Below are 27923 nucleotides of genomic sequence, written 5' to 3' on the forward strand. Positions count from 1 at the left end.
TGATACAGATAGGAATGAGGAAGCCATGCTATGGACATGGATGAGGAAACCATGATATGGATATGGACGAGGAAGTCATGCTATGGATATGGATGAGGAAGCCATGATATGGACATGGATGAGGAAGCCATGCTATGGATATGGATGAGGAAGCCATGATATGCACATGGATGAGGAAGCCATGATATGCACATGGATGAGGAAGCCACGATATGCACAGGGATGAGGAAGCCATGCTATGGATATGGATGAGGAAGCCATGATGTGGATATGGATGAGGAAGCCATGATGTGGATATGGATGAGGAAGCCATGATATGGATATGGATGAGGAAGCCATGATATGGATATGGATGAGGATGCCATGCTATGGACATGGATGAGGAAGCCGTGTTATGCACATGGATGAGGAAGCCGTGCTATGGACATGGATGAGGAAGCCGTGCTATGGGTATGGATGAGGAAGCCGTGTTATGGATATGGATGAGGAAGCCATGCTATATACATGGATGAGGAAGCCATTATATGGATATGGATGAGGAGGCCATGATATGGATATGGATGAGGAAGCCATGATATGGATATGGATGAGGAGGCCATCTCTTACTCTATGACTGGGTAAGAGAGATGAAATTTCCTGGCACAGTAATCACTGTTACTTAATTACAGAGCACACAAATTCAGGAGGATTCAGGAATGTTTCCTAAAATCCGTTTGTACTGACAAACTATTTGCAGAATATAAAAATATGCAGTGTATCTAAAATGTTCTTTAATGTTTTTGTAAAACATAATGAGTTTAATCCCAATTAGAAATCCAAAAATCAGCTATTGAATAGTCAATCTGTCTCAAAACTGAAACTGAACCTCTATGACCCAACATGTTTACAGCCTGATTAATGAGGCAGTTTTCCAAAATTTAGTCTGGCAACAACAAATTTTCTAAATCCTTGAAATGTAATTTCAATGAAATTATCTGCATATTAAAGTCAAGCTGGAAAAATGTTTGGGTTACTTACTCTAGAGCAGGGAGTCATTTCCATAAAATGTTTCAGCAGGATGTGCACTGTAAAATATAAATGAAGAGGAATGACCAGATGTGCTCTTTTGTCTTTCAGCATAAACATTTTTAAAAATACTGTATTTTGCCTTGTTATTTTCACAAAAGCATTTAGCAATCTTTCAGATTTTCAACATTACATTTTGACAAGACAAAGAGAAGAGTAATCTGTGGGTGGCACCCTGAAATAATAACCAGAGGAGTATTATAGGAAAGAACATCGTGTCAGCTGCTAGAACTTCACCGACTACACTTCTCTGGAAATCAGAATGAACGTCTTCATGACTACTTATGATACAGAACGATTTTACTTTTGAAATCCAGATGAGTCACTAATTCTAAAGGGTATGGCATCCCAAGCTCTGCAGCCACCATTTTAAGAGTAAAGGAAGGAGAAAATTAAGCAGCCAACTTATTTAAGGTTTTTTTCTCTGCTTGTCTCATTAGTCTTCTTTTATTCTTCCCGTTGAGACAAATATGATCTAAAATCATCAAATATAAAATGTGCGTAACTCTCTCTGAAGAATTAATCTAATGTATTTTGATGTTTGGTTTTTAAAATGCAGTTAAGAAATTACATCCCCTAAACTGTTAATTAATGCTAAAGCTGGCAATTATTCTGTTTATTTGCAGCATCCGTCTTGGTGAATGCTCAATTTTCTTCAGGTTTTCAGGTTGTGAAAGCAATAGCATATAAAGTGACCTTCTTTCTTTCACTTCTGCCACCGACATGGACTAAATGTTAGTATGGCACATCCTTCCGCCTCCTGCTCTTTCCCACCTACGTACGTCTTTATATTAAAGTGGAGGGCAAGTAGAGGACATAGAATCCGGTCTTGTTTTGTACTCACTCTGATATCCTTTCTTTTAATTAGCATCTTTAGACCATTCATGTTTAATGAGATTATTGATAAAATTGGATTAATATTTACCATGTTTGAAGCTGTTTTTCATTTTTTGAATTTATTCCTTGTTTCTTTGAGTTTCCCCTCTTTTTCTTTCTTCTCATGTTTAAATTATTTATATGATTTTATTTTATCTGCTATTTGACCATATTATTATATTTTTTAAGACAAATCTTAGTGGCTTCTTGAAAGTATGTAACACACAGTTTTAAATAATTTAAGTCTATCTGCAATAGCACTATCCTACTTCTCATGTACTGTGAATTTGTGGAGCAGGTTCACCGTGCACTGGTTAGCAACTTGTCTGAGTGCAGTGAGACAGAGCACGCTCAGGGGCAACAAGTCAAGACTGAGAATTATCACATACAACAGAAATGTAGGATTCATCATGAGCTAGTCCCTCAAAGCTCAGGAAAGCTGCATAGAGCAGATGGAGCCTTGTCTGTGTGTGACCCACTTACCATGCAGCTGAGGAATCCTGGAAATAAGGCTGCCCTGGGATTTACACCCCAAGAGTCACATGAAGTGCTGGGCTGAAGTGTTGAAGAACATTCTATTTGTGGGTAGGAGGGACTATTCCAGCCATCCTCTCCTTATACCAGGATGTTGCATTTCTGTAGTTATAGAGCAACGTTCTACGGTTGTTCTCAAGAACTATAAGTGAGAAAGGGAAGTTAACTGGGTCAGTCCAAGACTGCCTGGAGAACTGTCCTACACAAATAACAGAGTATTTCCAATGGCTCCTTCATATCTCTGTGATAGGTGGCCATGCATTTCACTTATCCACATGCTATAATCACTCAACACGTTGTTACTATTACTGATTTAAATCAAGTTACCTTTTAGATCAGTCAGGAATGAGAAAAGTAAAAGATTGAATTTTACCTTCATGTTCTCCTTTCCAGCACTCTTCCTTTCTTCATGCAGATCCAAGTATCTGACCAATATTATTTTCCTTCTTCCTGAAGAACTTCTTTTCACATTAGTTTCAGGGCAGGTCTTCTGGTCATGAGCACTCCCAGTTTCTGTTTCTCTGAGAAAGTCTTTATTTCTTCTTCTTCATTCTGTAAGAATCGTTTCTCTTGTTATAGAATTTTATGTTGGTGTTTCTTCTTCTTTCATTATCCTCTCCCCTCCACAATCCTCTTGCTTGCATGATTCCTGATTAGAAGTCATCTGTAATTCTTATCCTTGCCTTTCTATAGATAAAATGGCCCTTGCCCCAGGTTCTTTCAAGATTTCTTTTTGAAATTGCTTTTCTACTGTTTAAATATGATACCCCTAGAAGTAGGGCTTTGTTTTCCAGTATTTATCTTCTTGATGTTCTCTGAGCTATCCTGATAGGTGGTTTCATGTCTTCCGTACATTTTGGAAAGTGCTTTGCCATCATTACTTCAAATATTTCTTCTGCTCCATTCTCTCTTTTTTGTCTTTTGGTAATCAAGTTAAATGTAAGTTTTGCCTTTTGAAATTGTCCCACAGCTGTTGGATGTTCTGGGGTTATTTTTCTCACGTGTTTTTTACTTGCATTTCAGTTTGGAATGTTTCTATTGACATATCTTCAAGCTCATTAGTTTTTTTCCTCAGCTATTTCAATCTACTGCGGAGATCATCAAGGCACTCTTAATTTCTGTTACTGTGGCTTTGATTTCCAATATTTTCTTTTTTTTATTTTATTTTTTTTATTATACTTTAAGTTTTAGGGTACATGTGCACATTGTGCAGGATAGTTACATATGTATACATGTGCCATGCTGGTGCGCTGCACCCACTCACTCGTCATCTAGCATTAGGTATATCTCCCAATGCTATCCCTCCCCCCTCCCCCCACCCCACAACAGTCCCCAGAGTGTGATATTCCCCTTCCTGTGTCCATGTGATCTCATTGTTCAATTCCCACCTATGAGTGAGAATATGCGGTGTTTGGTTTTTTGTTCTTGCGATAGTTTACTGAGAATGATGGTTTCCAATTTCATCCATGTCCCTACAAAGGACATGAACTCATCATTTTTTATGGCTGCATAGTATTCCATGGTGTATATGTGCCACATTTTCTTAATCCAGTCTATCATTGTTGGACATTTGGGTTGGTTCCAAGTCTTTGCTATTGTGAATAATGCCGCAATAAACATACGTGTGCATGTGTCTTTATAGCAGCATGATTTATAGTCCTTTGGGTATATACCCAGTAATGGGATGGCTGGGTCAAATGGTATTTCTAGTTCTAGATCCCTGAGGAATCGCCACACTGACTTCCACAATGGTCGAACTAGTTTACAGTCCCACCAACAGTGTAAAAGTGTTCCTATTTCTCCACATCCTCTCCAGTACCTGTTGTTTCCTGACTTTTTAATGATTGCCATTCTAACTGGTGTGAGATGATATCTCATAGTGGTTTTGATTTGCATTTCTCTGATGGCCAGTGATGATGAGCATTTTTTCATGTGTTTTTTGGCTGCATAAATGTCTTCAGCAAAGTCTCAGGATACAAAATCAATGTACAAAAATCACAGGCATTCTTATACACCAACAACAGACAAACAGAGAGCCAAATCATGAGTGAACTCCCATTCACAATTGCTTCAAAGAGAATAAAATACCTAGGAATCCAACTTACAAGGGATGTGAAGGACCTCTTCAAGGAGAACTACAAACCACTGCTCAAGGAAATAAAAGAGGATACAAACAAATGGAAGAACATTCCATGCTCATTGGTAGGAAGAATCAATATCGTGAAAATGGCCATACTGCCCAAGGTCATTTACAGATTCAATGCCATCCCCATCAAGCTACCACTGACTTTCTTCACAGAATTGGAAAAAACTACTTTAAAGTTCATATGGAACCAAAAAAGAGCCCGCATTGCCAAGTCAATCCTAAGCGAAAAGAACAAAGCTGGAGGCATCACACTACCTGACTTCAAACTATACTACAAGGCTACAGTAACAAAAACAGCATGGTACTGGTACCAAAACAGAGATATAGATCAATGGAACAGAACAGAGCCCTCAGAAATAACGCCGCATACCTACAACTATCTGATCTTTGACAAACCTGAGAAAAACAAGCAATGGGGAAAGGATTCCCTATTTAATAAATGGTGCTGGGAAAACTGGCTAGCCATATGTAGAAAGCTGAAACTGGATCCCTTCCTTACACCTTATACAAAAATCAATTCAAGATGGATTAAAGATTTAAACGTTAGACCTAAAACCATAAAAACCCTAGAAGAAAACCTAGGCATTACCATTCAGGACATAGGCGTGGTCAAGGACTTCATGTCCAAAACACCAAAAGCAATGGCAACAAAAGACAAGATTGACAAATGGGATCTAATTAAACTAAAGAGCTTCTGCACAGCAAAAGAAACTACCATCAGAGTGAACAGGCAACCTACAACATGGGAGAAAATTTTCGCAACCTACTCATCTGACAAAGGGCTAATATCCAGAATCTACAATGAACTCAAACAAATTTACAAGAAAAAAACAAACAACCCCATCAAAAAGTGGGTGAAGGATATGAACAGACACTTCTCAAATGATTTCCAACATTTTCTTTTGATTTTTAAAGTCTCCTTCACTCAGCTAACATGTATCTGTTTTGACACGTTATTTGATTTTTTATTAGATTCCTTAAGATATTAATTATAGTTGCTTTACATTTCCTGTCTGCTAATTCCAAAATTAATCTTTCTGATGCTGATTCTAATGCTTGCCTTGTATCTTCAATCTGTAATTTTTCTTGGCATTGTCTGTAATATTTGATGAAAGCCAGTAAATATGTAGAAAGATAGAGAGATACATAGAAAATAGAGATAGAGGTATATATAAACATACAGATATACATCAATAGGTGTACATCTATATTTATACATAAATACCAACACATACATTACATATAAGTATACACATACACACATACACACACACAACATGGGAACTTTGGTAAATTGGTCTTCAGTGTGAGGATTTATGTCAATTTGGCAGGTCTTGGACTTTGTTTAGTGTTTGTTGTAGCTATGGATGTCAGAGATTTCAAATACCTCTGGTGGCCTTGTTTTTGTGTCTTTGGTTGTTTTAGTGTTTCTGTAAGATAAAGTCTGTCTTTCAGCTCTTTCACCTGGAATCAGTTGTTAATACACTGGAGCCTGTTGGTGTTGCAGTTAAACGTTGCGGAGAGAAGCACACTGTAGTCTTGTGTGTAAGTATGAGTGTTTTAGTGGCACTTTGTCCCAGGGCTGTGACCTTTATAAGTGTTTCTTAGCTTTCCTTCCTCCCTCAATGGTGATAAAAGAAGGCAAGAGTTGGCTGGCTTATAGATATATTCTTGCCCCAGGAGGAATGGGGCCCTGGCAGTCTTTTTTTCCCGGAGAGTAGGCTTTTGTTACAGAGAAGACCCTGGGCATGTTTTATAAAGATTACCTTTCCCTTCCTTCTGCCACAGCACCAGGGGATCTCTCTTGCTTTCCACCTTGAGACCCTGGTGGCATTCCGAGTTCCAACTGGGTTGGGGCAGTGAAAAGGGGGCCCTAACACTAGGGTCTCCAGAAAGTTTTCACTCTCAAAACAGTCTGCATTCAGCCTCCAGCAATTCATCAAAATTACCACCTACATGTCCATGCAGGTTTATGACTCCAACTGCTCCTGCTCTAGGGAGGCTGATCTTGGTCATGATGATCTGCATTCAGCTGCATCTTCAGCTTTGGGCACAAGGCAGCCCTGTGACCTCAGATCTTCAAGGAGTCTAAGAAAAGTAATTGATTTATAGTTTGTTCAGTTTTTTTCTTATTGTAAGAACAAAATGTTTGCCTCTAAGCTCTTTATATGTGAGAAGGAGATTCTAACAGGAAGTCTGTAAACGTGGCATTAGAACATTTTTACTTGGTAATCTCATTCAGGACAGTTCTGGAAAGGTATTATTTTCTAACTCAGGACAAAAGGCATACAGTGCCAAGAGTATATTTGAAGAGCCAGGTGTTCTAGCTTTAGGCAGCTCTACCCTGAAATGATTGAAGACACATATTTGACCATTCTCTTAAATCTAAGGAATTAGATTAATTAATCAATCTTAATAACTAATTTCAGTGAGTAGGAAACTGGACTACTGGCTTATTACATTTTAAATTGAATTATACTTCATATTATACTACAATATATAACACAATTTAAGAAACTCGAGGGCATAGATATCACCTCTACCATATATTTATCTATGTCTATCTATCTATCTATCTATCTATCTATCTATCTATCTATCATCTATCATCTATCTAATCATTCTTTTGAGGGAGAGACAGAGAGACAGAAAGAATGTGTGTGTGTGTATGTGTATGTTTGCATGTGTGTGTGTTCCCTGCTTTAGCAATTCCATATCCATTCTCCACCTTCCTCCATCCCTCAGGAAACTGATCAATAGAGAGTAAATTGAAATGCTCCCTTGCCTTCTGGCTTTTGGTTGGATTCACCAAAGGACAAGAACACAGATAGAGAGAAAAGTCTGAGGTTGTAGCCTTAATTCCCTGAGCTTATTTCCTGTGTGTTCCCCTGGGATTAGGTACACCCTCCAACACAAATAGAGAGAAAAGTGTGAGGTTGTAGGCTTAATTCCCTGAGCTTATTTCTTGTGTGTTCTCCTGGGATTAGGTACACCCTCCAACAAAGTGCATAGCTCCTCCCTCCTGCTGTCCTTTTCACAGGAGTCTTCCCTTTAGGGATTTCAACTGCCCCTGCTTCCTGCTCAGTCACACGTGAGTTATAAAAGCCCAATTGTTTCTGTGCTTGACCCTCTAGACCAATCCCCAGGGTCTAAGGCCAAATATACACAACCCAGGAGATAGGGTGATAGCATCATTCCCAAAGCTGCTTTTCTTTACCCCCACCTGTTTCTGAAGACTAGACTACATTAATGTGTCTAAAAGAGGAAGGAAGAAGGCTGGGTTCTGGCTGCCCTGCAGGCAGCATAGACACAAAGCGGCCATTGCCGGATAATCTAGGGAAGTCCTTGCATTTCTGAGCCCAAACCAGTAGCTCTTGTTTTCAGGAAATAATAAGTTCTATTGTCTTTGTAGTTGCTGAAAATTTCTAACAAATTCTGGTAGTGTTGATTGTCACATTTGCTTTAGGTGGTTGTGAATGTTGTCTTTTAAAAACATCTTAACATATGTTTGACTGAAAAGTTAGGAAAGAATATCAGAGGCCATTTTAAACCCAAGACAGACTATTGAATTAACAATGACTATTAAATAAACCACATACATTTTCCCTCCTAGGAGATGTTGAACATAATATGGAACTTACCTCTTTCTGTACTTTATACTTGAGCTAGGCTGTGTACATATCCCTTGAGCTAGGCTGTGTATATATCCCTTGAGCTAGGCTGTGTACATATCCCTTGAGCTAGGCTGTGTATATATCCCTTGAGCTAGGCTGTGTATATATCCCTTGAGCTAGGCTGTGTATATATCCCTTGAGCTAGGCTGTGTATATATCCCTTGAGCTAGGCTGTGTATATATCCCTTGAGCTAGGCTGTGTACATATCCCTGAACTTGCCCAAATTCATGACTTTGTTTTCTCACTTTCCATTAGGATTTTCTTAGCTTCAGTTATATCTGTTGAAATTCTGTACTTTATTCAAGGATTATCATGGATAGCAACTTCCCTATGAAACATCTTCAGATGTTTTCAATCAGATATTTATAGTCTTTCCCTCTTCTGCACAACCATTGTATATTATTTATTTCTGCTTTATTGTCTTCACATTATGTATACACACATATGTAATACGCACGCACACATATATAGAGTAAATTTTCATTATTTGCTGTAGGTTCATTTTCTGAAGCTGCTGCTAATGCTGAGTTTGTGAATACTGAACCATGAATACTGAACAGTTGCTCTCATGGAAAATACAGGGTTAAACCCCTGCGGGCCTTTGGTTAGTATTTTTTTACCCACTCCTATCCTGGTCACATTTTTGTCAATGTATCAATACCTCATCTTGTTTTGTGTGTTTCTGTTTAAAGTCACCTTATTTAATACATGTTGTGATTCATTAACTTTGAGCTCATGGCCAACAGCATTCGTGCCTGAGTGAAGCTTATCTTTCACATCTGTTTTCTCTGTGAGGCACACACAGCCTTCTTGTGCTTAGCCACACTAGACAGCACTTCCACACTATGCTCGGGGATCACCTCAAACAACAAAGTCGCACACAAAAAGCACAAAAATGCAAAAAGCACAGCACGGTAAAGGCTGCCGAAAGGACATTCACTTGCAGTATGCCAGCTGATGCGGGAAGGCAGAGCAACCCCTTCTTCTACCTCAGCTGGGAACATGCACGTTGGGTGGCAAATCTTCCACCGTTTTGCATGTGCCTTTTCACAGGGAATGGCTGTGAAAGAACCACATTGTCGACTTGGGTATCACGAAGAAATTTTAGTCAGTAGGCAAATTTGCAAATGTGGAATATGTGTAGAATGAGGATAAACTCTGTGTGTGTGTGTGTGTGTGTGTGCGCACACGCACCTATTATGTTCCTGCTCCTTGCCAGATACTGTGGTTTACTGTGTTAAGCATTGTGGTTTACAAAGGAGGATATCACAGTTTGGAAATGAAGATAATCAAATAAACTGATACATACAATGTGGTATAAAATACTGAAGAGGAAAGCACGTGGCACTGAGGCCTCATCATGAGGTTACCTGGTGGAGCATCGACGTTCAGGAAACGTTTCCTGGAAAGAGTTGCCAGTGAGTGGAATCCTCAAGGACAAGTACAAAAGAAACCTTTCATATTTTGTTTCATAGCAGCATCCAGTATGGTGTCTAGATACATTAAAAGTAAACAAAGATAAAGCTTTAATTAGCAACATCCACTTAGGTTACAAATATGAAATAGGAAAAAAGTATATGTAAGTGAAGCTTGGACATACAATTACTTCTAAAGTCCTAGTGATCCATTTCAGCTATGGTAATTACTGAAGCAGAGCCGGGCACTTTCCTGGTCAGAAGACATGACGTGAGATGACATCACGCATGACTAAATGGGGACAGGCAGAGCACTGAAGAGACTGACAGCGGCCGAAATCCAGAGAGACGCGTATGTCATGCAGAAGAGGAGGAGATTGAGAAGGAGTCATGCAGGGAGTAGAAAGATCATCTGTTGTGGCATTTTAAAATCAAGGTGGACATTTTAATGGAGAGAGTGGTAAGCATTGGAAAGAGTCCAAGTAGCGTGAAGAATGAGAAGCATCCATTCACTGAGGCTCACAGCTAGAAGGTCATTATTGACCTTGGCAGGCATGGTCTCAGTGGAGAACTGGAGGCAGGAGCTAGATTTCAGGGCACTGAAGACCACAATGAAGGCCATGTGCATGCCTTGACCTCTAACTCCAAACACGCTGGCCATTTCCACCTCCTCTAACATGCTGTGTTTCCTCTGAATCAGGGTCTAAACATTCTCTCCCTTCTTATTCCGTTAACTCCTTCTTAAAGGTAACTGGCTCAGATGTTTCCCTTCCACAGCATCTTCCCTAAACACCACCTGCCATATCAGGACTCCCTGTTACACATTCAGACAGCACACTGTCACAGACTCTCATTCCAGGTCTACCTGCTGATCTGAATGGGGTCTGCCTTCCTGTCCCACCACTAGGCGAAGACTGGGATCATGCCTTGTTTTCCTGACAATGGTATCCACAGTACCAGAGACGTTCCTGGCACATGTGTTTCATTCAACTGAGAACTATTTCCTATGAAATACTGAAACCTCCTTGCATTTATTCATTCATTTATCTTCTCTGCAGTGCCTTGCATATGCAAACATGCTTGATAAATATGTTGAAACAACCAAACAGTAGTTAGTTAAGATAGAACTATTGAGTTGGTCACAGAACATCTAGAATCTTCCTCCAATACTATATGATTTGCCTTCTTTGGTCATCACTCTGTCATCTTTGCCAGGAATAATGCCTGGCACAGAGTTAATGCATAACAATTTTTGTTGAATTAATAAATGAGTGATTAAATTAATATAAGATTATAATTAGTTATGGTCTAATTTATGCCTTAAGTTTATAAACTTATAAGGCAAATTTCAAAAAAAGTCAGAAAAAGCTCTGCAAGGCAAGAAGAGCATTTCAAAGGGAATTCTGGGTCTTCTTGTAAACTTTACTGCGAGAAAGAAAATAAAAATGCACTTAAAAATCATCAGAAGGATTTTTCTAATGAGCTCAAATTTGAAAGGCTTTGAATAAGACACGCAAGACTTAAACATTACCAAGGACACATATGCAGTAAAATTATGAGTTTCTTTTAAAATATACTGAAGCCAGAATAAGGGGAAAAATTAAAAGTAAAAAAAAAGTTACACATTTTAGCTTATCCATGGAGCTATATGAAACATAAAAAAATGGAACCTAAGGTCATCAACATCTTTAATACTCAAAAAATGCAAAATTAAAAACACACATAACAAGTATGACTACATGCTCACTAGCATGGCTGAAGAAAATACTGATAATAGCAAGCCCTGGTGAAAATATGGACCAGCTGGACCTCTCGCATACTATTTATGCGAATGTAAACTACTATAACTACTTTGAAAATATTTAGCATGTTTTTATAAAGTTAAATATAAACTTATATTATGACCCAACTTTATTACTGAGAAATGAAAGCTTATGTCCGTAAAAAAAAGCTTGTACTTGAATGTTCACGGCAGCTTTATTCATAATAGCCCCAAACTGAAACCAACTCAAATATCCATGAATAGGCCAATGGAGAAGCAAATGATGGCATACCAAGGGATGTGTCTCGACAACAAAACAGAATGCATACATACCCTCAAAACTACTTCAGTGAGATAATTCAGATTAAAACACTACAGACTATGTGATCCTATTTGTACGAAGTTCTAGAACAGATTAAAGTGATATGTGGTGATAGAAATTCGATCAGGGTTTGTGTGGGATGAGTGGTCGGGAAGGTCATTTGGAAGGGACCAAAAAGGATGTCTTGGAATGGTGAAAATATTCTTATATCTAAAATGTGATGGTGGTTACCTGGTTGTATACATTTTCATGGGCCTATACATTGGTGTGTTTACAATGGGTGTGTCTATTGTATGTGGTTGTATACATTGGTCAAATGTATTATACTCTGTGTTTAAAATAGGTACATTATTTTTATTATATGCAAATCATGTCCCAATAAATTTTATAAAACTTTTAAATTTAAAATTATATGTTAACCGTAAAAAGAGAGAAAACAGACATCTTCGACTCTTGTTTTATTTCTACTCTTACTGCTGAGAGGAAGGTAGCAGAATTGACATTGATAAAAAAATCACCAAAATCAAGTTAATGCAGAAGATTATATGGTAGCGTCTAGCTCTTCCAAATAAGTTCAAATTTTAAAACACAGAAGTTATACCCTGTGTATGTTGGTCAGTGTTCTTCATTGCCATAAATAGAATTCACTCTGGTGGATTTAAACTGCTACGGACTGAATCGTTTCTCCCTCAAAATTCTTGTGTTGAAGGCCTCGCCCTCACTGTTCCTATATACAGAGATAGGACCTTCATGGAAGTAACTAAGGATTAATGAGGTTGCAAGGATGGGGCCCTGAGTTGATAAAGTTGGTATCTTTATAGAAAGGCAACCAGAGAGCTCGCTCTCTTTCCTCCATGTGAGGACATAGCGAGAAGGCAGCCACTTGCAAGATAGGAAGAGAGCCCTCACCAGAAACCAATCTACCAGACCTTCACCTACGAGCTACAGCCTCCAGAACTGTGAGAAAATAGACTTCTATTATTTAAGCCGCACAGTCTATAGTATTTTGTTGTGACAGCCCAAGCAGCCTAATTCAAGCTGAAATTCTTTATTACAGGGCACTAGAGAGCTTGCAGAATCTCTGGGACCACAGGGAAGTCAGTTTTCATTGCTTCTCAAAGATCTGCTGCTTAAACCTCTCCTGGAGCCCCCAGGAAAACCAAGTGTCTCGGGCTCACGTCCACAAGAGGAACCATCATTTCTCCCATGGTCACTGTCTCAGCTGCCTCCCTTCATTTGCCCCAGTCTCCCACTGAGGTGTGTGCCCGGCAGAGCCTGGGTGGTCCCAGCCTCAGAGTCCACACCTCCAGAGCATTGAGATCCCTTGGTGGGAAGATTGCTGAGCTGCATTCGGGGACTGTGAGGAGCACTTCAGGGAAGACGGGAAAAGACTGAAAATATTCTCTAGCCAAAAGAGAACTGAAGAATCACAGAGCAGACCTGTGAGCCTGACATTCTTTTGCCAAATTTCAAAGCAGGCTATTAAAGAGATAGATTTTGAATATTATAGTGAAAAAAAAGTAATAATAACAAAAGGCAACACAATTTTATCATGAACTAGGTTTCTCAGATTATTATACGTGGTTGATCTCAGAATGACATCTGAGAGTCTCCCATACTATAATTTTCACAGGATTCAAAAATGTGAGACTTTTTTTTCTTAAGAAAAAACATAATTGATACCATCCTGAAAAGAAGTTCGTAGGTAATCAGCATAAGAAACAATTTTTAATATGAGCAGACAGGCATCAGCTTACCAAATTTGCACATGACACAGTATCCAGACACAGGTCAAAAGAGGCTGCCTCTGACAGTAGTTCTAATTTTTTTTCTGCTGCCTCAACTAGTGTCTTCCCTACTGCCCCCACCATCACTCTGACTCTTCCTAAGAGCACTGGGTTGGGACGATACTCCACCCACTGTTGATCTGTTTGATCAGGGGCAGTCCATTTCACCTCCCAGGGCCGCCAGTTTCTCTTCTGCACACAGAGATGACTCCCAAGGCCTCTTCAGCTTTTAGTCCCCATGACTCTTATGAAGCCTTTGGGCTTGGCAGCACTTTTTTTTCCCTCTGAAAACAGTTTTTAATTTGCCCTTACCTATGGATGGGTTCCCTGAAGCTACCCAATTGATACGTCGCTGAGCATTTGGAAATTGTTGTTATGAAGGGCAGTTGAAGAGTAAAGTTTTTTTTCTGCGACATCTTTGTTCACAGCTGTGCCTTGTAGTATACCCAGGGAGGGATTTAAAAACAAACAAAAAACTGGAGGAACAAGAAAGAATGAGGAAAATGATAAATTGTGTTGGAAATCATCTAATGATGAGCCTGTTCTGGGAAATCCTTAACCACAGGAATGATCTTCACCTGGTGTTGAGCATTCAAATCCTTCTGGTTGAACGCCAGAGAAGGTGTGAGCTGCAATGACTCTAACAAGACGGGGGAATCTGGGCAGCCTCTGCGCTTGGACCCGAGGCCAGCCCAAGACAGTGACACCCGCTACTCGCCCCGCTTTCTTCCTAGCACCCTCATCACAAGAACAGCAGCCTTTACAGTTGAGCAAAGTGCAAACTCCTCTGACCTTTGGTTCTTCTGCAATAAAGTCAGCTGGCTGCTTTTAATGTTTCCTTTTATGGCTTTCAGAAAACCCTCCTCCCATGTGAAATGTGAAATTTTGAAAGGGTCCAAGCCATATCTCACATGGAAAGGGACACTAGATAGGAATAATTTACATCTTAAAGTTATGAACACAAAATTAATTAGAAAATTGAACCAGGGTGATCGGTAGTGAAAAAACAGCTGTTCCTGTTTTAGCCTCGGTTTCATTTCTCCCACAGATTCTAAATCTCAGGGAGCTTGTGAACTCAGTTCCCTTTAATTGTCTCTATGCAAGCACAGTCATGCTGGTTCAAAGCTCATAAACATCGAGGTCTAACGTTACTTGTTTGAATGATGCATTCATTCTGGGACTAAGTGTGAGAATGCCAATAAGCCCTTTGCATAACTCAAAAGAGTGTAGGCATTGTGAGAAAATGAATCGAATAAATGGAAACACTGGATCTCCAAATTCATTTCCAAAATTAAAAACCAGCTACCTACCATTGATATTTTATACATCTGTATACTTTCTGGTAAAACATTATTTAAAATAAATTCACAAGTCACGATCCTTGAGCAAAAACTAGCAATATACTTTCTTGGGGCCATTTGACTTCTCAGATTCGTGGAGAGAAGAAATGAGGACTATTAATAGAGAATTTCTAGGTTTTTGCTACAGTGTTTATGAAGGACCCTGATCCTGTATGCCCCATAGGTCCCTTTTCCACAGACACGTGAATCAGTGGGAACTGAGAATTCACGTTTAACACCAGGTTCTCTGGCCACGCATAAAACACAAATCCTTTCCCCAGAATGCTGCACGTTTTAACACAAGATCTCTTCTTGCTGAACATGCTCAAACTGTCCATTCCCTTGCTCTGTTACCTGCTCTTCATATTCTGCTGAGAACAAATGTGTCAAATGAACAGATTGCTCTCACAGTCAGCTTTTGTCAAACTAGGAAAATTATACCCAGGCCTTGTCAGGAAAACAAGCTTTGGAGTCTTCTGGATGCACCTGTGAAGCTGGCCCTGCTCACAGCTGCACACCCTCCTGGCATTCCAACATTGGCCACGTTGATTCAAAGCACAACTGATGAGAAATCTCTCAGGCAACCTCTCCTTCAGCTGACACAGCCAACTGGCTATGAGCAAGTGTTTGTCAAGCCCCAGTCGGAATTGATAACCATAAAACATAAGATAATGAGCAAAAATTAGCTCCGGAAGAGAAGTTTCAGTTGTCTGCACTTGTCCTTTCCAGGTTTTATGGCCCCTGGAAACCCAGGAATTCATTACTTACTTCATCCTCCTTCATGTTTTAGTATTTCAGGGGAGTTTGTGATATTCTCTAAATTGGTTTACCTTTCATTTAGGATTAGGAAAATAGTTGAATTATCATTAATAGTGTGAGTCTGCTAATTTGCTTGTGATGGTTAAGAATTCCCTGTTGAAGAAGATAGTCAAAGATTCTTCACGGGGGCTGTATCACCTGGAGCTTTTCCCTCTGGGGTGTTTCTGATCCATGTTTGACCCAGGGTATGTGAGGCCCGTCTGGTGCGCTGAAGGCTTTTTGGTGAGCTCTAGATGGATTTTTAAGATTTTTACATAAATCTCAGGATGGCTGGGAAGTTATCACAACACAAAGTAAGACGGAAATAGAGATGACCTTTCTTGCTCAATTACTGTCATTGGATGCTGGCTAATTTGAAAGTAGCAAAATGATGTGTCTACCTCTAGTTATAACTCAGTTTCCAGACAAATTATATATTGCTATAAAGGTAAAACCTACACTCATACGCTTGTATGTGAGATAAATTTTTTTCTGAGAAGAAATGACTAATTTTTTAAGTAATTTTATAACCAATTCTACCTGTGTTTACCATTTGCTTCCAACCAAAAGTTTAATTTGGACTTGATCTTTCAGAAGATTGGAACATTGTGTTCATAAATACTGTTTTGTTCTTTCTGGTTTTAATGGGCTGACCTAACCCCTACCCACATTGAGGTTCTGTGGTATATTTATTTAGCAATCAACTATTGGGATGAAAAAATAATGGCCCCTAGCACATGAAACCATGAATGTATTGCTTATTACACTTTGCTAGAATTTACTATAAACACATAGATACAAGCATCATATTAAACAGCTATGAAATTATTGTACAATTGACAAATAAAATTTGAAAGATACTTCTTTAAGTATCTCTCAGAGTTCATTCTGCCAAGAATAATTTTCTTTAATTAATTGGTTAGGCATTTATTTAAGCCATTTCTTTAAATTCTAGGGCAGAGGCAACAATCTATGTCTAATTTGTTTTCCCAATCACAAGTGGATTTGTACTGAAAATTGAAAGGTGAACTGGAGCTGACAAACTTATTTTAGGATATCTTGCAGTTAGCATAAGTTAACCAAACACCACAGAACTTTTAGATTCAGCTGGCAGTGAGAAGTGTGTATTCAGATGAGTTTATGAATTTTCATCTTGTTTCTAATCTTTAAATAATTTGCTCTCTATCTTTTATATGTTTTTTCTCAGCCTGTTGCAGTAACTAAAAAAAAAAATCCTGTTCTGAAATCATATCGACTCTGAAGCTAAATCTATCCAGTGATTAAACAGTGCTCTTCTCTCTTCTCTGTACACTTTGCCTTCTAATTCTCTCAAGGCATCTATGTAATTATTCATTTGTCCTTGAAGTTTTGCCAACTTTTATTTGTAATGAGCCCATGAATTCAGTATCTGGAAGATGCCATTACTCCCACATTACATTTGACCATATTACAGGATCAGATGTAGTAAATATAACACACAAAACTCATGGGTTTTCTACGGAGGGGCCATACAATACCCAACGAAGTGTGAGAGGTGAAAGAACCTTAAAGTGTCATAGATGCAAAAAAATATGTGAATATAAGTTCTGATCTACGAGAGCTGAAGGAACTAGCAAGGACACCTCCTGATTTTATAGTTGGAGCATTTAAGGACGGAAGATAAAGCAGAAATGTGATTTGTAGCTACCACAAAACACACCTTCCTTGCTAATACCAGGCCTTTTAACAGCCTTCTTTTGAAAACGCTTTCTGCACTATGGATGTGTTGTATTTCTATGCTTTTGACAATTGAGTAGATTGTTTATTAACCTCCTAGGAAAAGGATCCAACCTAATTTTTATTGTTAGTGAGATAACTGTTAATCACATAGTGGTTTCCTTAACAGAGTGAATGACTAACATATTCACCTTAAGAAGTCTGTAAAACAATAAAATTCCAATTACTCCAGGCAATTTGTGTTGTTCTGTCTGGTTTTTAAACAATTCTTTTAGCAGCTGGGCCATTTTAAAAAGGGCATCACTCACAAGAGACGAGTGTATAGAATTGATTACAGTAAAGACAGCACATGGGGTGCCTCATTCTCCCTGAGGGCTTGACATGGACCCCATGTGGGTTTGTGCACACACATTGCATGGAGCCCCCGTAGATGCATATACACATACACACACTGCATGGAACCCCTGTACGCATATGCACACAGACACACACTGCACGGAACTCCTGTATGCATATACACACAGGCACACACGCACTCACACTGCACGGAACTCCTGTACGCATATACACACACATGCACTCACACTGCACGGAACCCCTGTATGCATACACACACACACGCACTCACACACACTGCACGGAACCCCTGTATGCATATACACACGCACTCACACTGCACGGAACCCCTGTATGCATACACACACACATGCACTCACACACACTGCACGGAACCCCTGTATGCATATACACACGCACTCACACTGCACGGAACCCCTGTATGCATACACACACACACACACGCACTCACACTGCATGGACCCCGTACCTGCATGTACACACACACACTGCACAGAACCCCTGTATGCATGTACACACACATACTGCACAGATGCACACACCTCCCCCGCATGGAAACCTTCTCAAGGTCACTCAGTTAGCAAATGACACAGCTAAACCTTGAAATCACTCAGACTGGCTCTGGAGTGAGGCCATAGAATAGTGTCTTCAAGGAACAAACTAAAACTGGTGATAACAAAACAGCTAGCAGCACTTTAGGAAAAAAGAACACATTTAATAAGTGGCTGGAAGAGATCATCTAGTAGGTTCATTTTCAAACCGTGTCCCTTAGATCTCCTGTTTCTTAACCTCTTTGACGCCGTGTGTTCTAATCTGTAAGGGGATATAACAACCGTAACTACCTCAGAGGATTGTTATGTGTATTAAATGATTTAATCCACATGCAGCCTTTAAAATACTGCCTGGCATATACTAAGCACTTAATAAGCTTCAGCTACGATTATTCAATTCGTAAACCGAGTGCCTACAATGAACAATGCACTGAGGGTTTTAGGTGATAAAGAAAGTCAGTAATACCTAATCCTAGACCACAAGAAGTTTGCAACATACTTAGATAGGAACTAGATAAGTGCTTTAAAAAATTTCTAAGTTTTACGAGGATGCCGATACCCAAAACATTCTCCAGTCCGCTGGGACCTTGCTGAAAGGGAAGGGAATGGATGCAAACTGCAATGTGTGGTTGCCAGTGTCCAAGTCATTAGCAATGGGTGGCAAATGCCCAGTTGCTCCAGGCAGCAGACTCTCTGATACACTACAATGAATCAAGGAGGACCACCACCCTTCCTCCACAGCCTAACTACAGGATTGGCATGAAGCCAGGCAGAGGAGCTGCCCACCCAGCTGCTTGAACCAGACCCTAGCATGTGTAACGCCTGGAGAGGTCCGAAGTGCACCACATCAGAGTGAAAAAGCAAAAAAAGAACAAATAGGTCCTGCCTGAAAACTGAGTTTCGGCACCTCACCCTGCTCACTGGAGCACCATAGCTAATGAATGCCAGGTTCTCACCAAACTCACCAGATTAATCGATCCGTCTCCTGGAAGGAGGAGCAAGTAAGGGGACTCAGTTGTCCTCAAGAGAGTCAGATGACACCACTGTGGGAAAGAAGAGGTTAAAATTGAAAGAGGTTCACACGGTGACAGGGATACCAAATTGTCCTGAAATGAGAAGCACAGTCTTGTAAAATGAAGAACTGTCGTGCTCAATGCGTCACGGATGCCCCCGATAAGAAATGGTAGAAAGAACAACAGGAACACCCTCTCCAAATTTTTCCCGCAGAATTAGGGTAATGGCGGAAAGTCCCTTCTCTATGACCCTAGGTGCAAAAGTAGGGGGAAAGAGAAACGCATTCTCCACTCCAACCCCCCCCCCCCCCACACACACACACAAAAGATCACTTCTAACTGCAATCATGAAGTCTCCCAAGGAAAAAAATCAAGGTCCTAGCATCAAGAATTTTTTTATAGATGTCGAGATATGCAAGAAGCAGAGAGGGGGTAGTATGGAAAAGGAATAGGGACAGAAAAATAGAGGGTACAGGCAAGAAAGGGCAAATGGGCGTAATGTACAAGTAGGTGCCAGAGCTGGAGAAGCACGGGAGCTGCCTCCAAGGTCCCTGGGTCAGAATCCATGGGTGGTGACCATTCTGCAGGCTGGATCTCAGCCTGTACACAGTGGAGAAGCACTACCTATGTGGACTGGAGAAAGTAGACAGTCAGAGAAGCAACAGATTAAAAGGATTCGACTAACAACAGACACAATTTAGAAGGCTGCTTTGGTTGTCCCAGCAAGAATATCACAGATTTTCTCCCTTCTTCAAACTTAGATCAACACAATTTTTATGCATACACGTTGAATGTTTGTATGCAACACATCTTAGCGTATAAGTACATCATGTTCTTTATAATTATTTTATCCAAATTGCACTGCGATCATTCTGAACTCTGAATTAGAACTGGAGCAAGCCTTAGTAGTCATTTGATCCTACCCTCTGGATTTTTCACTGTAGGAATCTGAAGACAAGGAAAGTTGAAGGTATCCTTACCAAGGTCACAGAGACAGCGAATGACTTCATAAGTTTTGGAAAACAAGTACTATGTCTTACATTTCTAATAGAATGTTATTTAATTTTGAAAACATCTTTTAATCCAGCACTTTGAAAGTGATCAGCTTTTAATGGAATGCCTTTTGCCCACAAAAATTGAACTTTTGAAAATAACATCTGGTTAAACAAAACAAAACAGAAAATCCTCTCACAACAGATGTAGTGTAACCAGATTACAACTTAATCTCACAACTGACCTTCAAAGAAAATGCTAAATTTCTGTGTTCAGATACTTCCTGAATGGGGTAACTAGGTTATCATTTTAAACATCCTCATTATGTAATAACAAAAATGTCACCCTGAATTCATCCAATCACAAGATTTTTGACATAAAAATATTTCCCATAAATATAAAAATGACTGTCTATAAATAATAAAGCCATGAACAATAGCCATAGAGCTAAGATATTAAATCTTAAGAACAATAGCCATAAAAAAGGATGAGTTCATGTCCTTTGTAGAAACATGGATGAAGCTGGAAACCATCATTCTGAGCAAACTATTGCCAAGGACAGAAAACCAAACACCACATGTTCTCACTCATAGGTGGGAACTGAACAATGAGAACACATGGACACAGGGTGGGGAACATCACACACCAGGGGCTGTTGTGGGGTGGGGGGAAGGGGGAGGGAGAGCATTAGGAAAAATACCTAATGTAAATGACGAGTTAATGGGTGCAGCACACCAACATGGCACACGTATACATATGTAACAAACCTGCACGTTGTGCACATGTACCCTAGAACTTAAAGTATAATAATAATAAAAAAAAGAAAAAGAAAGAAAGAAAGAAGACAGAAAGAAAGAAAGGAAGAAAGAAAGAAAGAAGGAAAGAAAGAGAAAGAAAGAAAGAACAGTAGCCATGAAGCTAGGATATTAAATATGTGTCACATTTTATTAGTGAGGAAGGTTCTGTTCTCGGTATGAGTTCAGCCATTCTTTCTTTCTGGGAATTTTATATTATTGGTGCTTGATTTAAAGAGGTGAATTCTTAGAATAAAAATATGGCAAAGAACTCATTGGTCAAGTTTTCAGATGTTTTGCGGGCTTTGCGTATCTAAAAGATAGCTAAGAATGTAGCCCTCCTCTGATCATTAGATTGTGCCTTCTGTTGAATAACAACATCTCTTCAAGAATAATCTCTGTAAACCACCTCACACACTTTTCATTGAAGCTTAAATAGAAATGTTCATTAATTATACAGTATGTTTTAAATACTTCCTTGGTTTTATTCCATCTCCAAAGTGACCTCTAAGCAGGTTTAAGTAAATGCCTTAAAAAATATCAATTATTGGAGGTCTGAGTGCTTTTAGCTATAGCTGCCCAAGTGAGTTGGCAAAAAGGAGATGAGGTTTTCAGATGCTTCAGGGCAAGGATGTGCTTTCCCCTAGCCTATGGGGTAATAACCCTCTGATTCCTTCACTGGTTCCAAAGTCTATATTTAGGCTTACAAGTGTTTTAGAATAACAATATCACGATAGTTTTCCTTTTTTAAAAATTCCAATTTAGCTACTTCACAGACAATGTTTTGTATATTCTACCATTTTCCTTAATTCCGATGATAGAAAAAGACAATGATTTCCCATCCCTCAAAGTTTCCAAAGAAAGGTGAAAACTTGCATTCTACTCCCAGTTGGGAAAAGTATAAAAGCAACGTCGTTAGTCCCCCTTTAAACCCTTCCACTGGCCCCAAGGAGACAGGAATGACTATTAATTAGGGCCTTAGAAAAGAAACCCTCTGGGTTTACTTTTTTTTTTTTAAGATCATCTTGTTGAAAACACAGCTGAGAACTTCTGCACCACTGCTAATTGATCACTATGTAGAGATATTTTTTTGTTCATCTGTATGATTTATCTTTCTTCCTTCTCCTTTTATCTCAAATTTCAAATGGTTTAGAATTGGGAGATACACAGATTAGAAGACAGCAAATTCAATCACAAATTTACAAGGAAAACTAAAGTACCACATTGTAAGATACATTCCAAGTTTAAAATGGCTAATGTAGGGAAAGGAGAGTATGGAAAACACAGTAGTTTGGAAAATATTTAACAGATATGTTTATTTTTTCCACCACAATTAAGTATCTAATGGGTAATCAACATTTGTCTAAGGGAAGATGATACCTGAACTTCAGTACAGCGTTATGAGTGCAGTAGCACCTCCCTTACTGAATGAAGCCACAGGGTTCCCACGGTTGTCTTTCTCCTGGCAGCATCATCCAGGACTAAAATGTCAAGCCTTCCTCCTGGGTATCAGTCTGTGTCCCAGCCCCACTACAGCTGTACCGACTCCTCAGCTAACATGTCGCTGTGCTGCAAGGTTATGTGATGATTTTCCACTTTCCTCAGAGTCTTCACCGGTGCCATCTCAGGCTGTTAGCCCAATCAGGTCCAGGGACTCGGCCAAGGGGACACGGGGTCTCACTGCAGAGGTGGAGTCTGAGTGCACCAGGCAAGGAATGAGGCACAAGCACAGATGGGCCTCGGACTAGAGAGAAAACGTGGAGTCAGGTCCCACCAGACTCTGAAATTAGAAAAATCCAGGTGATGTGGCCATGGGGAATGTCATATCCAGCTCAGGATTTTTCATATTCGAGCCCCACACGATGGTGATTGCAAAGCCTTCCTGTGAGTACCACATGGGAAAAAAAAAGTCTCTACAGAGGGAAGCTTACAAATTCATCTTGCGAAGACAGTTTAACAGTCTAGGAGGCTCTAGCTTCCACCTAAGCGTACATAGATTTTCTTAAAGGAGCTATTTATTTAAAATATAAATTGTGTCCCTCAGAACAAAAGATGTAAGATAGCTAACAATTATAACTAGTTTCAGGGAAAAACAAGTAAACAGCATAATATTTGTTACCAGTTAATGACCCCATAATAAATAATCTGCAATTGATTAAATAATCCTTTAGGCTGAGCCCTGAAATACCAACATTGGCAAAATTAACGAATCTTCTATAGGACCTAGTTAACAATAGACTTTAGATCAGCCAGATGGGTGCTCCAGAAAATGCATTGTAAGCTCTTTAGCCCAACTCACAGATACTGCGTCAACTACGGGGCCATTCTTCTAACAAAGATAACGCATTTCTTTTGATTAATGACTTGGAGTTTTTCGAATTTTTTTGTATTAATGGGTAATCCAAAATAGTTATTTTAGGCTGACAATAAAGCAAAATGCAACCAGGAGTTCACAGCTGTATAATCTGCTCATTGAGCATTTTGGTTCCAAAATTAGATTGATGAGATTGGAGTCCAAGCTCTGGCACATGCTCAGCTCTGAGTCTTTGGGCAAATTACTTAATCACTCTGCCTCCGTTTTCTCATCTTTAACGTTAAAGATGAGAAATAATAGTTTCTAGTATTATTTCTATTAATAGTCAACTATTAATAGAAATAATAGTCAAAATAATAGTTTTTACTTCACAGGTTACGGTGAAGATCAGCTGATGCAGATACTGATCTGAGAACAGTACCTGGTGCATATTATGTCCTCAATAAATGAAACATTCGTAATATTTTTGGTTTGAAACCGCCTTTGCAAACACTATAACAGAGAGAAAATTATGAGGGTGAAAGAGATCTGATGAAACCAACTCCATCTTTGCCTCCAGCCTCCAAACTGCCCTTGTTCATTTCTGTCCAAGCGAACTAGAGGAGGAATTTAGCTTATAGTTTAACTTCGAAACAAAGATTATAACCTTTCTTTCCTGAAACAAGTCCCCTCCTTGACTGGGGACAAGAACATCTTTGTAAAACTAACAAGTTAGCGGCAAGATTAGAAATGATGGCTCAGGAGCCACGCAGCCAGAGGCTAGAGGATCACTTCACTTCCCCAGTTGCTCCAATGGGTAACATTTCTATTGTAAAACCTAAGATTGGTGTTCCAGGCATTTTTCAATCCCTGCATTCTTATGGATGAGCTGGGGCCACCCAGACTGGTAAAGTGGCTCATCATGTCTTGTGGCCCCCACCCAGGAACCGAGTCAGCACAAGAGGACAGCTGTGACTCCCTGCAATTTCATCCCTGGCCTGAACAATCAGTGTCTCCATTCCCTAGCCCCTGCCCACCAAAGTATCTCTGAAAAACCCTACCCTCTGAATTTTCAGGGTGGCTAATTTGAGTAATAAGAAAGCCTTGGCTTGACCTTTCGCCAGCTCTACACATACTAAACCCTTTCTCTACTGCAATCCTGCTGTCTTGATAAATCAGCAGTGGGCAAGAAGAACCTGCAGGTGGTTACAGTGTTAACAGTAAATTCACTGTACCCCTTGCTTAACTACAGAAGCAACAGAAGAGAAAAATACAGTTTTGTCTACATTCAACTTTGGTTAAGATGCAATGGAACCCATCATTTAGAATTGCAGCTCATTATAAATATTAAATAAACGAATTTATTAACTCTTAAGGGTTTAAGACCCTGCAGTCAAACAGGTCAAGCAGGATCTTGAAAGTATTTAAATGTTCTTGTTTTTAGCCATTATTTTCTCTAATAATGCAGTCAAGTAGGCATCATTTTTAAACTACAAAAAGTTTGAATCAAAAGAGCCTGTTTATGTTTTGTTTTGTTTTGTTTTGTTTTGTTTTGAGACACGGTCTCGCTCTCTGGCTCAGGTTGGAGTAAAGTGGAGTGATCTTTGGCTCATTGCAAACTCCACCTTCCGAGTTCAAGGGATTCTCCTACATCACCCTCCTGAGAAGCTGGGATTACAGGCCTGCACCACCATGACAGACTAATTTTGGTATTTTAGTAGAGATGGGCTTTCCCCATGTTGGCCCAGGCTAGTCTCGAACTCCTGACCCTAAGTGATCTGCCCACTTTCGCCTCCCAAAGTGCTTGGATTACAGGTGTGAGCCATTGCCTAAAACAGCCTGTTTTTCAAAGTACATTTATTCTCCTCGTGCCTGTCCCAGAGCACAAGTTTCGCTGCTTGGCCTTAATGTAATTTCTCTTTTGAGCATTTCCGTGTACACTTGGACTGTGGCCTTCATCCCTCGTCAGGTTGCAACTGCAATTTTCACTAATCCCCGTGAGCACTTTCCCTCACAAGGAACAGAGAGCCCAGGCTGTTAACCCAGTCAAGGGGACTGGACCACATGTTAGATATCACAGGCCTTTGATTCCAAGCAATACTTTTCAGTTGACAGTTCACTGAGAATTTAATACATATTTAACAAAGATCATAGAGAGATGTTTACCCTGGTTGCCCCCCAGAAAGAGTCCCTACATCAGAAATTCTGGCTGATTTCAGAGACGTCTGTAACCTGCATTAAAATTCAGAAACGTATTTTCAATAAAGATGTTGGTTCAAATGTGTTTATTTTCCTTGAGTAGGCCATACATGCAAGAAAAAATAAACAGAACATACAACCTCTTGACTTTGAACTTGAAGACAAACTCATCTCAAGAAAAACAGCCTGCACTTAAGCTGCGGAGAGGGTTGGATGAGGGGCTTGGAAGACCGTCCCAGCATCCAGTTGTCTGATGTTAACAAGGAATCAGAGGTCGCCAGATCGTCTCGTCTGTTTCCACTCAGCTGTTTACCCGTTCATTCAAAAAACTGAATATTGGGTCCCAATATTTAAGTTTTCAAAAAATTCTAACAAGGTTACGGCTTATTAAAGGAAGAAAAAAGAAACAAGTTAACTTGGAAACAAGAAGGTATAATTTTTTCTCTCATGAACTTTTCTTTAAAAAAACACTAAGAAAAAAGACAATGCAAAAAAAGAGAGAAATAAATAGTAGATTTTCAAGAACAAAAGCACATTCAGAATAAAAAAAAAGTAGCCTCAGTCAAAACACTACCCATAAAGATAATTCATTTCAGGAACAGACTGAACACCAGGAAATTTAGTATTTGAAACAAGTTTGGTATTCAGAATAATAATTGTAATGAGTTGAGAGCTACTTTTCAATCCAAGTTTTTAGCATAATAAGCAATAATCTATTCATACAGGCAGAAGTCAGCATGAAGTGAATTGTTATTTACACATTACATGCGTTAAACTTGCTGAAATCTGGGGAGTGTTTTAATTGTTATTCTTGAAGAGAAAAATGTCAAAGAGAAAACCTTAAGGTTACTTAGAGTCTGTGTGGGGCTGTAATGCATGATTGGAGCCGGGGCTTGTCCATGAAGATGGTCCTAGCATGCTGTATCCATGGAAAGCTACACCAAGCTTGCCGCTCAGAGATACTGCTTTCAACCTTGGGTTAGGCAAATTTAAGAACTGCAAGCTGAGAAAACAGATGTGGACAGTAAGACCCCTAATTCAAAGCACACAACAGTTACGATGCCCTCCCGTGAGTGAACAGATGGTGACAGTTAACAGGTTTCCCCGTAATCATTAAAATGAGGGCATGGGGCCAGATTGCATTAATTAAAGAAAAACAGTCTTACTGAAGGGTAGTAACTTTTCATTGTTGCACCATCTACCCTTTCGAAGAAGCAAAATTCAAAGGGCTAAGAGACTTCAGAAAGCCAAACGCAACTCGCTGCGTGCAGACACAGGCTCCCCCATAGAGAAACTCCTGTATAACTTTGCTAAGCTTGGATAGCACAGAGACACACCTCGCTGTGTGCAGACACAGGCTCCCTCATAGAGAAACTCCTGTATACCTTTGCCTAAGCTTGGATAGCACAGAGACACACCTCGCTGTGTGCAGACACAGGCTCCCTCATAGAGAAACTCCTGTATACCTTCGCCTAAGCTTGGATAGCACAGAGACACACCTCGCTGTGTGCAGACACAGGCTCCCTCATAGAGAAACTCCTGTATACCTTCGCCTAAGCTTGGATAGCACAGAGACACACCTCGCTGTGTGCAGACACAGGCTCCCTCATAGAGAAACTCCTGTATACCTTCGCCTAAGCTTGGATAGCACAGAGACACACCTCGCTGTGTGCAGACACAGGCTCCCTCATAGAGAAACTCCTGTATACCTTCGCCTAAGCTTGGATAGCACAGAGACACACCTCGCTGTGTGCAGACACAGGCTCCCTCATAGAGAAACTCCTGTATACCTTCGCCTAAGCTTGGATAGCACAGAGACACACCTCGCTGTGTGCAGACACAGGCTCCCCCATAGAGAAACTCCTGTATACCTTTGCCTAAGCTTGGATAGCACAGAGACACACCTCGCTGTGTGCAGACACAGGCTCCCCCATAGAGAAACTCCTGTATACCTTTGCCTAAGCTTGGATAGCACAGAGACACACCTCGCTGTGTGCAGACACAGGCTCCCTCATAGAGAAACTCCTGTATACCTTTGCCTAAGCTTGGATAGCACAGAGACACACCTCGCTGTGTGCAGACACAGGCTCCCCCATAGAGAAACTCCTGTATACCTTTGCCTAAGCTTGGATAGCACAGAGACACACCTCGCTGTGTGCAGACACAGGCTCCCTCATAGAGAAACTCCTGTATACCTTCGCCTAAGCTTGGATAGCACAGAGACACACCTCGCTGTGTGCAGACACAGGCTCCCTCATAGAGAAACTCCTGTATACCTTTGCCTAAG

This window comes from Gorilla gorilla, chromosome 3 (genome assembly GCF_029281585.2).
Source record: "Gorilla gorilla gorilla isolate KB3781 chromosome 3, NHGRI_mGorGor1-v2.1_pri, whole genome shotgun sequence".
NCBI classification, from domain to species: domain Eukaryota; kingdom Metazoa; phylum Chordata; class Mammalia; order Primates; family Hominidae; genus Gorilla; species Gorilla gorilla.